Source organism: Onychostoma macrolepis, chromosome 21 (assembly GCF_012432095.1).
Source record: "Onychostoma macrolepis isolate SWU-2019 chromosome 21, ASM1243209v1, whole genome shotgun sequence".
NCBI classification, from domain to species: domain Eukaryota; kingdom Metazoa; phylum Chordata; class Actinopteri; order Cypriniformes; family Cyprinidae; genus Onychostoma; species Onychostoma macrolepis.
The window spans coordinates 24,356,079-24,370,169 of record NC_081175.1 but is presented as its reverse complement, the minus strand read 5'-3'; the positions used below and the strand labels follow the sequence as shown (position 1 = coordinate 24,370,169).

The following is a 14,091-nucleotide window of genomic DNA, read 5'->3' as shown; positions in this document are numbered from 1 at the left end:
CATCCTCAGGAAGTGGCACCAGCAAACATACGAGGGCCTGGAATTGAGAATGTAAAGTCATACAAGTAGTTGGTTGTATACTTGAATATCAAGCTGGACTGGTCTGATAATATGATTCAGATTTACAAGGGTCAGAGTCGTATTCATCTGTTAAGATGACTGAGATACTTTGGGGTCTGTCATATACTACTTAAGACCTTTTTATGATTCTGTGTTATTGTACGCTGTCACTTGCTGAGGAGGGGGATTGTTGGAGAGAGAAAAGAACAAATTAAACAAGCTCATAAAAAAGGCAGACTCTGTTGTGGGGAGCGTGTTACCCTGCATTGAAAAGACACAAGATTAATTCAACCCCACTGTTTTAGGGGGGCTTTTTTTACCAGCTGCTATTAGACTGTAAAATCAGTGTAACGTAAGATGATTGCATTATTAGTGTCAATTTGTTTGTAATACTCATAATGCCTTGTGGAACTATTGTGTTGTGAATGTTTTGATATTTTTTATGTATTATTTTGTGGTGTGAGCTGCTGTGACATATAAATTTCCCTTCGGAGATTAATAAAGTTTATCATTACTCTTATCCTTAAACCTTCTTCATCGCTGGCAACCGATATGATGTGTTGGCTGTTAGTAAATATTACACTATTCAGTGCACTTTTGTTCTAAAATATGACGTTTACAGAATGAGAATGTTTTGTTTTATTTTTTAAACTCTTTTGTCTTTACATTTATACATATTTCATGTACAGAGTAGATAATAAATGGGAAAGTTACACATAGCATTGCTACAGAATGCATATTGCAACAAAAATCATGACTATACAAATGTTACAGACACCTTCATTTTTGAGATACAAACTAAAAGCATTTCAATTTTTGTGTTAAAAATACAGTGTTTTCAAGCTTTAAAAGCACAATATGATTGCATACATTCTATATGTTATATATGAAGAGTTTGGTTCCAAAACTTGATAAACACTGTTTAAAAAAAAAAAAAAAAAAGATTTTCCGCCAAAATCAGTATTGTTTCTGGTCAGTATTGAAAAGTCAGTTTTTAATTTTACGCAAAATGCGATATCTGCCGAGTTATTCTGTCATGTTTTCTCCCTTTCTTTCCAAACCACGACAAACGCCAGTCTCCCTTCTCTGCAGAAGGCGATATATCCGCTCAACCAATCACAGCGCACCATTCCACGCACTGTTGACAGTAATGGCGGCGCTTTGAACACACCTTGAATCCTAGTTTTCCTCATCTACTTTGTACTTTGTGATCAACAAACAAACTTAGGGCTACACGATAAATCGCATGTGATTGTCATGCGCATCTCATCAGTCAAGCCGGTTCTGTAACTATTAGTAAATCTCCATCAAATGCTTTCAGATGGATACACAGAGCCATAGATCACTGACAAGCAGTGGTGTATAAAGTACCTGAAAGCCATACTTAAGTAAAAGTACAGCTATCTTATCAGAAAATGACTTTGGTAGAAGTTGAAGTCACCGTTTAGAATATTACTTGAGTAAAAGTCTTAAAGGACCTGGGATTGATATAGGACTCAGATGCAGAGTTCTTTATTCTCGCCACAAAACACAAAATAACATAAACAATAGTTAAATGCTGTTTAGGTGAGCGGAGATTCCAGAGCTGGCCGGCAGTGTCAAATGGGCCACAATTTTCAGCTAAAATGCATGGGCTGCATACACACACACACCTTTAGACAGAAATTGAGGGTGAAAATAGGTTTATAGGCCTAGATATGTATCCATACAAAATCTTAACAGTCTTTAAAAAAAAACTATTTGCATTGCAGACAGTATGGAGGACAAGCAAAGAAAGGAAACAGAGAGACAAGAAGAGAAAGAGAAAGAAAGGAAGATGTCAGTAAAATGGGCTGTTATACACACACACACACTTTGGCACACTAAAGACAATAGTGTCAATTTACTGTTAAAAATAAAATGATTTGAACTGAAATTACCTGTGTTGTTCTCTTTTTATACTGGCCCATTTTAACTGAACAGCTGACCCATTTTACCTGAATGTTGTGCCGTGGCTCAAGAAGGTACCTGCTGATACTCTAACTCTCATAATTATAAAACTTTTATACTTCACATTTAAAAAATATAAATATATTTAAGAGACCCATGCTAATTCATAAGAATATCATTAGATCTCATGCTTATTTGATGGTATTATAAGTCATTTACCAAAACGTGGCCCGTTTTAGCTGACTGATACTGTATATCGCACACCCCAGACTTGACTTGAGTGGAAAATGAATCATCCACGATTGTGTGCGCAATTGTTTGCACAACATGAGCAAAGGTGTTTTTAGGAGTCTAATTTGCAAGCGCCAGACCACTGATTCGTCAAACCTGCTTTCCTGCAGTCCGTGTTCTTCTGACTTCTGACTATTTTGTTGTAAGTAACAAATATGCTTCGGGGAAATGTATGGGAGTAAAAGTATACATTTTAATTATGAAATGTAGTGGAGTAAAAGTAGAAGTTGGCCGAAATATAAAAACTCAAGTAAAGTACAGATACTCCCAAAAAAATACTTAAGTACTGTAACGAAGTATTATTACTTCGTTACATTACTCCACTGCTGACAAGCTATGCAATATCGCATTCATAATCGCAGATGAGTTGCATTCGATTATGAACGCGATATTGCATAGCTTGTCAGTGTAAGTGTTTTTATTAATGCCATTTATGTTTTGGTTAATACAGCGTATAGCACTAGTCAACTAAATGAATGTAACATGGAAAAGATGAAAGCGCTTTTTGAAGTTGAATGTAAGGGAAACGTAATTTTGTAATTTCTGTAGTCTAATGTGATATTGTTGTTCATGTTCTTGTTCATGATTAAATTTTCTTTTATTGTTGTAATTCATTTATAGCATTAACAAGATGACCCGTTGAATTGATTTTGGGAGCGATGACTGATTGAATGTATTTTTAGACCAGTGCCTGTATATAAGATTAGTATTGACCAAGTTCAGAGGCTGTCATATGTGGATCAACTACCTATGTTGTGTATTTTCAACAGTTTCAATATGAAAAATAACTTTTATATTGATTCACTGGATTTATTGCATTTTGGGAAAAAAATAATAACATTTTATAATAAATCTTTGAAAATCAAAATCTGGATTTGAATTTTTAATGTTATTATAACGTAACGAGGGTGTGTGAAAGTCTGAAACAGAAAATAGTGGTTTTCATCTTGCCACTTTCTTGGTAAAGAAAACTGATTTTTTTACTCAAATTAATCAAAATGGATTTATTGCGTTTTGGAACCAAACTCTTCCTATGTATATAACAATACAAAGGCCAACATAAAAATAATATATTGTTCCAGTCATTTAAAACTGGCAATTGAATACAGTGGAGTGAACCTCTAAAACAGCAATTATCTGTGCAATACAGACTATGCATTTATAAATGAATCAGTTCACACCTAAATGTGAGCCGGGGCGTACTCGCAGCTCGGGTTTGAGGATTTTGTTTGACTGTTTTAGTTTGATGGTGTGGTTGTGCTTTTTGTCTTCCTCCAACAGATCAGAGAGCGAATCTGCTGTCTGCATTGAGACGAGCCATAATAATATAACAGAGGGTCCAGAAAAACACTTGCACTCCCCAAACACACAGCCATCAGGTAGTATTCCCCCTCCTCAGTATTGCCTCCGGTGGCTAAATGAATACAGTGGTACAACAAGATGCCATTGGTTGGTGCAAAGCACATCACAAACTCACTCATCACACTAATAGCCATAATTGCAGCTCTCCTTCGCTTGTCTGAATATGAGGTTTCCAAGTGATCATTCTTGGTAGTGAGCACGTATATGATGGTAGAGTAACTCACTATGGTGATGACCAGAGGCAAGAAGAAGTAGAGGCAGGAGAGGATGATAAACAGGTATGCATACAGCTGTGTGTGATACAGCACGTCATGGCAGGTGACGCCCCCACATCCTTTATCTTGAATGTTTGTGTTATGGAGAGAAGCGGCACTGTACCAGCGAGCGCCAGCAGCCAGACCAGCACACACACACATGTGGCTTTCCTTGTGCTCCTCCAGGTCAGAGAGGTGATGGGAAACACCACAGCCAGCAGCCTGTCCACACTCATGCACATCATCAGCAGTATGGAGCAGTACATGTAGCAGTAGTAAGCTGCACTGAGCACACGACACGCCGCCTCACCGAACACCCAATCTGAAGCGTTCAGCTGGTAGTGGATCTTCAGAGGCAGCAGCAGGGTGAAGAGCAGGTCCACACACGCCAGGTGAGACATGTAGATCACTGCTGGTTATTTCTCTTGAATCCTACAGGTGAATGTTACCAAGGCCAAAGCGTTCAGAGGCAAACTAATGAGGATGATGATGATGTAGAATGAGGGCAGCAGGCCTTTGAGGAAGTCAACAGACTCTTCTGAGATGTTGTACGTGTCCTGTGTAGTCTTGTTGCAATTCACTGCATCCAGATTGGTGCTGTTACATGGCTGTCTAAGTGGAATAATTTCTTCAATGATGTTGTTAATATGGGGAATGATTGAATCTGTAAACAAACATGCAATAAATAAATAACAACAACTTGTTTTTAAAACTTCTCAACACCACCAGACAAATAAAGGTGAACAGAGGGCTTTTCACACTTATAATAGTTAGGCCTACCTCTTAGTCATTCTAAAGTAGAGGGCTGCATTGGGATTGGGATCACTTGGGAGCGGGCGGTTTTACCTTTACTGCGGGTGGCAATGACAGTCAAAATATGTAATTTTCCATACCTAAAATACATATTTTATAGTAGGGGTGTGCAGCGGAGCCATTATTTGTATCTGTATCTGTATCTGTGACAATCTCAAAATTATTTGTAGCCTATATGTATCTGTATTCGGATAGATCCGGCAGTGGGGGTGGCTTAAACCGGAAGTTCGTCAAATTACATGAAAATGCAACCCATTCTCACTCCCAAGGCGTCAAAAACTGAAGCATGGTCAAACTCCTTTCGCGTCACTATGAAGACGCCAAAGGTGCCCCTAGGCGTCATTATATGACAAAATAGGATCTCCATTGCTTTCAGTTACTTGCTTTATGCGTCAGGTCAAGACGCTTATGGAAAATGACAACACGTTATCCTCCGTTGTTTTCAGTTGTTTGTCTTGGTTTAATGGTTTGCATGCATTTGTAAAAAAATTATAAATCATTTTATATACATTTATACTTTTATTGGAGCACCTAACCCCACCCCTACCCACTTCTGAACAACATAAAACACGTAACAGGCAAATATAAGTGCAGTCACAGGTATTTATTGCAAAAACTGACCATAAACAAGCAGTATAAAAGCATTACAAACAAGTCATGTTGCATTCCAAGTCTTCTGAAGCCATACGAAGTCTTTGTGAGAAGAAGAGAGCAAAACAAGGTTTTAATCGCTGAAAATGATCCCGCTCTTGTTACCGCGCTCGCATCTCATTCAAAAGATACTCCAGTCCCGTAGCATGACGCAATTGGTCACGAGACACAGAAGAGCCAATAGCCTGTCAGAACAGCATGACGCAATCGGTCACGAGACACACAAGAACCAATAGTATTTCACAACCAAGGCTGACGTAAGGCTTCTTCTGGCGGCATTTTTGAATTCGCCACAGACTGCAGCACACAGGCTGAGTTTAACGGCGGACGGAGACGGCAATCGCGTTTATTCCTCTCACAAATCAAATGTTTTGCCTCGGAAGACTTGGAATATTCATATTTTTAAATAAATTATGACGGTAGTTGTATCTGCCTGTTATATCTTGTGTTTTATTGACAAATGGTAGGTTTAGGGCAGGGGTTGGGTTATGTGCTCACAAATGTATAAATATTGTAATATAAATAAAACTGTTGTGGCTGTTTACATTGAAAAATCACACCCCAACATATATGCAATAATGGCAATGTTATTACCCAATATATAATTTAATTATGACGATAAAATTCCCATTTTGGCGTCGGCATATTGACGCTAAGGGTTTCCTGTTTAAAGCAACGGAGGACCCTGCAAGTCGAAAAATGACGCTAAGGGGTACCTTGAGCGTCAAAAAGCGACGCCAAGTGCTCCTGACCAAGCTTCAATATGTGACGAGTTGGGTGTGAGAATGGGTTGGAAAATACCATTTTAAAAGCAAATCCGTTCGATTAGTAGTTTTCATTGAACAAATATGCCTTGTATAACTAAAGAAAGTATTCTTTTTTATTAAAATTATAACTGTAAATATCTTATATTTAAAACTTTATCAAAAAAGAAAAAATAACTTTATTCTTCTTATTTTCCAGTGAAACTTTGTGTACAAATTTGACAAGAGACAAGCATCCACAATCTTAAATAAGAGCACTAGTAGTAAAAAAAATAGAAATGGAAAAAAAGTGTTCAGTAGCCTACTAGCAGAATGACAATAAAGCTCACTTGAACTTTAAGTAACTTAGATCATGTGTTGCGGGAGTCATTTACGAGTTTTTTATCAACAGAGCGCAACAAATCCTTTGGACCCTCCAAAAGCCTTGATCAAACATCGTTTTTCTTTGTATAATTAAATGTAATGCCATTCACGAAAAGGGCTAATGTAATGCGTTTTTACAGTTGGATTTCGAAAAGGTTTGAAGTTTGGACCGTTTTTAGGATAATTTTGTCGAGTTGATATAACTCCAGACATAGCTCTGATTTCTGAGAGACGCGCGTACCCAACATGGTTATTGAGTTGTGCTCATTTCATTCATATAGGCTATAGTTTACACTCATTCATTTTACACACCCAGGCCCATAGCCAGCTATGAGGTTCAGACCTCTGTAAATGTTTCATGTTCAAAAATAAAATTCGAAAACATATGAAAGATGATTTAAATTCATGTGGCTGACTCGCAGGAGCGAAGGAGCTTGGCACAAGTACAGCCTCCGCTACGCTCCGCCATGTTGCCAGATCTAGTTATTATAAGCGTCGCTGGACTTGTTTTAATACTTAGTGTAACAGCGTTAATAAAGTAATTAGGGCATTAATAAATTGGGAATCTGAAGGTTGAGGTTATAGATTATGTATCTTATTTGCAAAATACAAGATTTTAAACATATTTTGCTGCATTTTTCAGGAGATTGGTTGTGTGTTTTTTTTTTTTTTTTGTAATATCTGGCAACAATGCTACGCAGGTGTTGTGCTGAATTTCGACACGGCAGTATTTTGTTTAGTGTTCAGAGACAGTACTTTCCGCATAATGAACACCACGACCGTATCAAACTGTAGCACATTTAAATGATCAATTTATTAATTGCATATCGATTCAATTCAGTCATAAGTGCATTAGGAAGAGATACAGTTTGTAAATGATGACATATATTGCATTTTTAGTAGTGTGTTCTCTTTATTAATATGTGGTTGTTTTGACTTGCTTTGTTTTGTACTTTGGTTTTTATGTTACTGCTACTTTTAATTAAACTCCTACGTTTGGGTTCAGTTATCTTCGTGTCAGTCTCTTTTTTCCCCTGTGTTTCCCTGATTAAAGAATGAATGAATAATAATATGAATGTGAATAATAATTCCTTAATCAGTAGCTTAAATTCATACACTGTACTTGTCAAAAACGAATCTAATGACGGGGAAGTTAAAAAGGTTTTGAAGACTCCAAACCCCAGGATACATTTTTGGAGAAATACACATAAAATCAGTATTTATAAAAAATAAAATAAAAATCCCAGATGCCCACGCCTACAGTAAGAAGCCTGTAATTTAGGGGAGTATGATCCAGGAGTATGAGCATTTGTGCTAAAAGTAAGTATTAGGGTATTGCCCAAGATAACTAATTTAAAAGACAGTATTGATAGTCTACATTTATTAAATGTCCCTAATGAATAGCAAAAAAAAAAAACGTGTATCATTTGCAATCTTTGATAGCACCATAATAGCTGTTTGTCTTAATTAGAATTACATTATTCATCATTATTATTATTATTATTTACTTTGCTGAATGTATCCTGAACAGTAAGCCTGTTGTGTTTTCAATGAACACAACAGGTGTGAATGCTGTAAGATCAGGACTTGCTTCCTATAAAACACAGGCACACATCTCCTGGTCCAAATATTCGGATTGACTAAACTAGTCTATTCGGAAGAATTCCAGAATCTGTTTTAAGTAATGTTTAGGTTTGGGCTTGTCATATTATAATATTGCCTCTTCTCCTCTGGCATTGTCATAGACAGTGTTGGGCAGTAACTAGTTACTAGTAATTTAGTTACTGTAATATTATTACTTTTTGCAGTAACTAGTAGTGTAACTAATTACTAATAAGAGTTCAGTAATAATATTACAGTTACTTTCCATAAAACAGCTTAGTTACTTACTTTTGATGCCTCAAGCCCGCTGATTTAAAATCTAACAATGAAATAATTCCTAGATTTATTTTCATAATTTTCATGACTTGGACATGCATGTGATGTCCCCAGTGCAGCAGGCAAGCTTGGAATATAGAAAAGCTTACATTCAGCAGATAGAAATATTGCATTATATTGAGTTTGTCAGGAAAAAAGATCTGTCGTGTAAGTTGTGGCTTTACTTTACGCTGGCATTACATCCCTCTGATCAGCATATGGTACATTATATTAATATAATTAAAAATATGTTTGGAAAATTAAACAGTTTCTTTCAAACTCATGTGATTTGATAAAATACATAACGAAATTTAAATCGCATATGGGTAACAGAAAAATTACTTCAAGCTACACATGACAATTAATGAGATGAATACAACACTTCTACTTGAATGCCACTATCAATCACTATTGAGTGTTTGTAATAACTTCTGACTGCGATCCAAAGTGGATTTTGGTCAAATGATGAGGCAGAAATATGTTGTTAGTAACATTCTAGAAGAATTTTATCTGGAAGATACACAGTTACAACTTCTGTGGGGCGTGAAGGAAAAGTAATGTAACTAGTAGTGTAACTAATTACTGTTGCCAGAAAGTAATAAGTAAAGTAACAATATTACTTTTGAAAGGAGTAACTAGTAATGAGTAATATATTACATTCTTTGAGTAACTAGCCCAACACTGGTCATAGATGACCTATAAGATTTGTGTTTTCTCTGTGGGGAGAAAGAAAGTCCTGATGATGGCACTGACTGGGTACTCTTAGTTTAACTTTTATTCATTATTTTAAAAAATATAGTAAAATGTGTTTTTTAAATTTTTGGTATACACTGTGACTGCGCATACACAGTAATGGAAGTCACCAGTTACTTGTGCCCAGCTTGCAAAAAATAAAAATTATTTTAAAGTGTTGAGAAGTTTTATTTATTGTATATTTCTGTAAAGCTATTATAGGTATTGTTCTCCAAGTTATGCGTTTCTGACCAGCTCATCGGACATCATCGGACATACTCATACAAAAAACTTTGCAGATGCAATAAAATAACCATTTTTATGTAGCTGACAGATGTAGATAACAGGGTAACCAATGCAATGACATTTTCATTCAGTGGAAGCAAATAAGAAACATTCCTGAATGATTTCACACTTAGGCATTTTACATGCATTTATATATTTTATCACCAAAATTCAGTTAAACATAAAGTTCATCAAATTACAAAGTTGTATAGCCTATAGGTAGATGTTGGGACAGACACCAACTGATTTGCCCACTTCAGTTGACTAGGCAGCCAGTGGTCATCTATGGAAAATATCAGTCAGGATGAACTCAAATTGATAAATGTACTGGCCGCAGAGTTAAGAATAAAGTATGTAGGCTACATAATTAGGCAGAACTTATTGCACATGGTATTATTGGACTGCATATAGTAGTAAATAATAAAGACTGCACAATATGAATAAATGTAATAATATTTAAATAAATTAAATAAATGTAATATTTTAAACAATAACGCAAGCGAGGGGGATTCGGATTCTGGCAGGGAGTCGAAAGCAGAACACCGGCACTGACAGGCAGCAATCAAAAAAGGAGCACATGGATAGTTTATGAGGAGACCACAAACGCAATGATCACCATGATATTATCTGTACGAAACTGTCAAACGCTATTAAAGCAGTACTAGCCATTATTATTGCACAAATCTTAACAACCGCAGACCTCACTAATATAGTGCTGTTGCAGCAAACATGTGATTGTGTCTGCCAAATCCGTTATTCGTTTTGAAGCATTATCCGTGCCTTTCCGAATAAGGTATTCAGCTTCGGGCACATCCCTATTTTACAGTCACTGTTCTGTACACTGATCGTGAACACAGCTCAAAGGTTTCCTGCCAGTGGCCCTCCTTTACAAAACTTAACATTTACAGTTTTATCACATATAGAATGCAAAATGTTTCAATATGAGCATTTCAGTCAAATGTAGTTTATGCAATATTTCAAACCTTTAACCCACAGGGAAAAATCAACCCAATTCCGTGAAGAAAAAAAAAAAAAAAAAAAAACAAGGACTTGGCAACCCTGCATCCAACAGGAGCTGCCGGAGTCAGATTTGACTGATCACGGCACAGGTTTAGAGTATGGACAGATGACTGACAAGATGGTGGAGGATTTGCTGCTCAACAGATCCTGAGCTCATTGACAAATATCTCATATTTTAAGATGTGCTCCTGTTACACAGAGTGCATGTGAAAGTGAGCACTCATTCAAAAGCGATTTAAATACCCCACATATTGATAGCGGCTCCCTGATGTGCAAAATTTAAATGCAATATTAAAATTTTGCAGGAGCGGACACAAAAATCACGGGAGTGGGACATACACATTGCAGGAGTAGATTTCAAGTTTCACACTTCCTAAACCCTGGGTTAAGGTTCTTATTTGCATATTCGTAGTGTCCGTGTCATTGTTTGGATGAACAAAGCTCGTGACTTGTTTACATAACGGCTCCATTGGGCATCCTCATATCATAGGCTATACTTATTGCAGAGTCCACTATCAAGATTTGACATGTTTTCTGTCACTATTTGACATTTTTCCCCTCAAACGCTGAAACTACTATTCATACAACGCACAATGTTTCTGTGACCTTCCAAAGCATGTGATTATAAGACACACAATTGGGTGTTGCCAAGCATCTACAGTATTAACATGGCATTGTTTCACACTGTACAAGTTTGACATGGTGTTAACACTGCAGAATCCCTGATAAGTCCTTCTCCAGGGCAACGTTTCATAACTTGAGGTTAAAAACCTGGGTATAAGCGCAGTGTGAATTAGGTAGATTACTTACAAATTGTAACCTGTTACTGATTCCAAATTGCACAACAAAAATTGTAGTTATAGTAGTAACGTAATCCATTACACATTTTAGGTAATATAATCAGACTACTTTTTGATTACTTGTAGATTACTTTTAGACCATGTTTTATTTTTCACAATGATTTAAATAGGATAATCTTGTACCATATTAATATAAAAATACAAAGTAAGTAAGAAAATATATTCCATTTATTTTTTTATAAACAACATAAAGTGCATTAAACATTAATTTTCCCAAACTGGGTTTGTTAAGGAACTGCAGGGGGTTTATGAGTTTAATGAAAAGCTAATAATTAATGAAATCATAAAAAATAATTTTAAAATGAATCAAAATAAAACACTTTCTGAAAAAAGGAAATATTTTATTTGTTTACCTGCATGTCATGTGACCATAACCAATGTCAGAGAACCATGAACATGCAAATGTGATGCTTCATTATTAAAATATTTATCAGGGTTGCTTCAAATAAAACTATATTAGGTGAAAGAGGATCAGATGACAAAACGGTGGTGAATTTGTGCATTTTAATGTGTTAAAATGAAAAGAAAAATGTCTTCCAAAGTAATACATGGTAAAATAACCTACTGAGTGATAATTCAAATAAAAATTAATGTGTTCATCAATAGTTGATGCAATGTTGAAATCCCGCAGTCAAATGCTGTATAGCCACCTGACTAATGACCGATCTCTGTGTGAATGTCCACAAAACTGGAAGACTTTCTGAATGTATTTAAGCAGTAGGCTATTTTAGAATGAACATCTAAAATATGAAAAAGAGGAATTAGGGAGAATCAATACACTGTAAAAAGTGATAAATTGACTTAACTTAAAAAAATTTAGGAAACCCATTGCCTTAAAATTTTTAAGTAAATGATAATTAAAAAAATAAGTTAAGTGAATTATCAAGTTCACTTAACTTTAAAAAAAATATATATATTATTTACTTAATAATTTTAAGGCAACGGGTTTGATCAACTTATCACTTTTTACAGTGTAAATTATGAATAAATTATTGCTATTTTGTAAATATGTAATAATGTAATCCATAAAAAAGTAACTGTAGTCTGATTACAAGTATTTTAAAATGTAATTTAATCTAATTACAAGTACTTAATTTTTGGAATCTGATTACGTAATCCAGATTACATGTAATCAGTTACTACCCAGTCACTTATAGTGCAATCAGCATATGAGCTCTTCCGCTTGGAATATTTGATTATGAACTGTAATGATCTCACGTGATATTACAAATTGCTTCTGGAGGTCTGAAAACTTTACCTGGAGTCACTGGTATAGAATCGACTAAATTGTTTCCAAAATTGTCTCTGGAATAATCTCCATAAAACATCCCATCCAAAAAGAAATCATTTTCTGTTGTGTCATACGTCTTAACAGGGAAATTGTGTTCAGAGCCATCTGTAACCAAACAAACAAAACATTACGTTTTGATGGCATTATAACTTCGGCAAATAAAGGCGACTGTGACACATTTGCTAAGAAGCCTTGAAGAACATGTATCTATATATTAGAACATGTACAAGTATCTGCCTGCATACATTTTTAAAACTTAATTTGTCTGTTTTATTGTTCAAAATTAAAGCTGCAGTCCGTAGCTTTTGGTGCTCTAGCGGTCAATAAACAGAACTGCGTGTGTCTTGCGGAAGAACATTGTAGCCGGAGCTACTTCTCTCTGTTTATGTCTGTAACGAATCATGCAGGTACTGTGCTACTCCGCAGCGGTACCTACCCGAACCAGTCTAAAATAGTCTGAATATAAACACTTATTACAGGTGTACCGTAGTGATTCTGATCAAGCCAAAAACACGGTTTGGATTCATTGTGTACTCGCTTATTATAAAAATTTTGTACATTTTGAACACAAAAAAAGTTACGTACTGCAGCTTTAATAAAATGTCATATAATGTGAGTTCAAGCAGATGAGCAAGCTATAAAGTCAAAGCACTTTTAATTACTGATGTACTCACCACATGTATGCACAAATATAATAGAAAGCAAGAGAGTTTTGACCTCCATGACCACTGATCAAATCTAATGCTTGATTTTAAAGTCGTCAAAAGTCAGAATCTCTAGATGGACAAGCACCCGTGCTGTGTCTGTCACCGAGTGCCCAGTCTCTTCTGTATGTTTATGCCAGGATGTGATACAGGAAATTTCCAACTATTTAGTGAAAGGAGGAGTTTAGCGAAAAAGTTGAGTACCACCCTCAGGAGGTCTAGAATGTTCACCATTCCTGTTTAAATGCAGTTTCAAATATGAATTTGTGTGATTTTGATGAACACAAGCAATAAACATTAAATCAACATCAAAATTAAATAGATCAGGTAATTATCTATTTGAAACAATTATCTATTACCAGGTAACTAACAGGTAATTGTTCATTAACACTTAATTCACTGTTAACTACTAAGGAAGATGTGTTAACTAATCAGTATGTAATACAATTTTTATGATTGTGTTAAGTAACAGTTAGCTAATCAGCTAATTATCTACTAGTTAAGGCTCAAGAAAAATACCTATGAAGGAACTACTAATGAACACACACACAATTGTCATACACAATTACATTGAATTGTGACCCTTTCATATAAATGTTATTAGTAGTAGTAGTAGTAGTAGTAGTATGAAATTGCAATATTAATAAATGCAATCAATTTTATAGAGGTTTTGCCTGTGTAGTGAATTGTTTTGTGAGTGTGTTTTGTAAGAAATCAGCTTCCGATAGGAACCCCACCAACACTCCAATGCCATGCGATAACTTACCTTAGTTTTTATATTTTGTATACGGTATG

The 14,091-nt window shown here is 35.5% G+C and overlaps 1 pseudogene; it reads right to left on the bottom strand.

The window, feature by feature from the left end:
- Nucleotides 1-2,712: 2,712 nt before the first annotated feature.
- On the bottom strand, nucleotides 2,713-13,404 carry LOC131529513 (proteinase-activated receptor 1-like; annotated as a pseudogene).
- Nucleotides 13,405-14,091: the final 687 nt, after the last annotated feature.